At 43.8% G+C, this 2,746-nt stretch overlaps 1 protein-coding gene across 2 annotated transcripts in view; it reads left to right on the forward strand.

Moving 5' to 3' along the window:
• Clgn (calmegin) overlaps positions 1 to 2,746 on the forward strand; it is a 36,491-nt gene that overhangs the window by 14,975 nt on the left and 18,770 nt on the right. The window lies entirely within an intron of this gene.

The raw sequence follows: 2,746 nt of genomic DNA on the forward strand, positions 1-2,746 counted from the left end.
CCTGCTCCTGCTCCTGCTCCTGCTCCCTGCTCCCTGCTCCCTGCTCCCTGCTCCTGCTCCTGTTCCTGCTCCTGCTCCTGCTCCTGCTCCTGCTCCTGCTGTTGCTCCTGCTTCTGCTCTTGCTGTTAGGGGTTTACGTGAAGACCCAGCTGCACAACTGTTACATATGTGCAGAGGGCCTAGGTCCATCCCTGTGGTATTAAAAATATGTGCACATATTTTTAATGGGATTTTTGAACGTTTTTTTCTTTTTGCTCTTGAGTGTTCCATATATAGTCTATTAGCCAATCATTTCTACTTTGTGAGACTCAATTGTGTAGACTAGACTAGCATGCAATCTCTTGTGGAGAAAGCCCTGGTCCCCATGGATAGAACGTGTATCTGCAGCTGCTAGAGGACACATTCTGTAACCATCATTGGTCTGGAGTAGTTTAAATCCAGGGATTCTTTGTTTGAATGGTCTCTTCACTACCTGGTACAAGGAGAGTCATACTCTTCCATTTGAATGACAAACCTCCTGCTTCCCATTCCATCTCTGTGAATCTTACCGGTGCAGTGTTCTTCCCGTGCACAGCTCGATAACTAGCGTTTACACTGCTTCTGACCACACTGATGCTTGTCTATCAGTAGCCTCTGCCAGTTGTGTGTAGCAGACAATGAATCCTAGAGTGCTGGCTGGGCAGGCTACACTGGTTTTAGTTCTACATGGACATAATGGTGTGGTGTCATGTAGCATTTCAGCTATAAAACTGACTGTTGCAGGTGTCCCAGCAACGTAGGTTTGCAAGGGGTGTGGAGTTGCTCTGCCAGCTGGAAACACAGCTCCCTCAGATGGAGCATGTTTGACAGTTTTCACAGGTTTACTTTGGTGTGGTTTTTGGGTGGTGCTCCAGTGGGTTCAGGGTGGCATGGTGTAGCATTCTCACCAGTAGGGGCAGAGAACACATTGGTTTCTGGGGGCTTAGCATGGGTTACGTTTGGGTAGCTGAAGGTCATACAGAGTCTCTAAAGCAGGGGTTCTCAACTTTCCTAGCACTGCAAAACCTCCATTTGCATCTCTGTCATATCCCTATATGCTTCACACACTCCCTCAAAACTCCATAGCAATTGTGGGTTTGGGGTTTGGTTTGGGTTTTTTGCTGTTGTTGGGTCTGAAAGAGAAAAACTGAGTTTTTCAAAGCACGTAAATTAGCTATTGCTCAGAAATTTGAAATAGTTTGATCGACCTCATAATTCTCAAAGTGTTTTGGGTTTTAGCATGTTTCAGATTTCAGATTGGGATACACAGCAGGTATCCCCAGAATATGGATCCCCAAAGGAGTGTCCTACCTGCGTTTGCTATGTGATCAGACAGGTTTTGAAAATTAGAGATGGTCTAGCTTAAGAAGAAAGCACATGAGCCCATGCAAGGTTTGAAGATCTGCGCATAAAACCATTTTTAGCTTTACTGTTATTTCCCAAGTATGCTTGACCATGTAAGTTCGTTTTCTTCTGCTAACCGTTACATAGAATGTTTTGAACACTCCGGAGAAATCACAATTAACACAATGCTATGTGTGCCCTCAGTTTCTGGAGGCTCAACATTTAGCAGCAGCCTCCTTATGTGATGAGAGACATTTTGCTGATCCCCCCTCCCCCCCCGCTCCGATCCACTGTGTATGGTTTGAACTAGCAAGTTAATGCTTGTGAGTTTGTGGGATTGTTGCTAATGGCACTGGTGATTGAAACCAGAGCTTGCTGTGTGCTGAACCAATCCCTAGCTATTTGGACTTTTTATTTTGAGACAAGGTCTCATCAAGTTGCCAGGCTCCATGTAACCTCAGGATCCTCTTGTCTCAGGTTCTGAAGTATCTGGGATCACAGCCTTTGAAGACAAGCTCTGCAGGGTCAATGTTCAGAAACAGAAAGTTTGCAGGATAAGAAATGAACAAAGTGACCGAGCCTCCGCCTGGCAGGGCAGCCAAGCCGCTGTCTGTCTATAGAACTGTTTGTGACATTCTTCCTTCTAGCATGTACACTTCCTGGAGGGTCCTACATCCTAAGTCACCTGGAATACAGAAATATCTTTTCATATTTAAATTCCTGAAAATGACAACCTTTAAACCACATCAGGCATCACTCTTTTGTTCTTCAAAGATATGAGCCCCATGAAGAAACTGTCAAGTTATGTTTTAAGTAAAACTTAACACTTTAGGGGAAACAAATGCTTTTTTAAAAAATTGTTTTTGCTAAGTTCCATAATAGAATGTAACATTTTTCAAACTTTATTTCTGTATCATTCAAACCACCTTAAGTTCTTTGAGTGAGGGCCACGCCCCACACCATGGGTGGGGAAATAGAAGGCGGCTCAGACAGGACCAGTGAGGCAGGCAGATGGATCAAGGAGCAGTTTGGGTCGTTGCTACTTGAGGGATGTGCTTAGAGCGCCCTCGTGTGGACAGCTTGGGGAATACAGCACAGCATGGGTAGGCTCTCCACAGGCTTGCAAGTTACTTAAACACCTTCCCCCACCTCCCTTTTCTCTCTCTGATCTGATACAAGTGTGTATACCAATTGGGTTCAAGCTGGCAATTTGTATGTGCTATTATTTTTCATCTCGTCTCTGAAGTTGTTTGGGAAGCGTTTATAACTACGCTATTCATTAAATAAGCAGCATTGTGCCTGGTTTCTTTACTTGACATTTTTGTTATTTTTGTTACTTCACTTAACAAAACCATCTTTTTTTTTTTTTTTTTTTTTTTTTTTT

Source organism: Mastomys coucha, unplaced genomic scaffold (genome assembly GCF_008632895.1).
Source record: "Mastomys coucha isolate ucsf_1 unplaced genomic scaffold, UCSF_Mcou_1 pScaffold22, whole genome shotgun sequence".
NCBI lineage: Eukaryota > Metazoa > Chordata > Mammalia > Rodentia > Muridae > Mastomys > Mastomys coucha.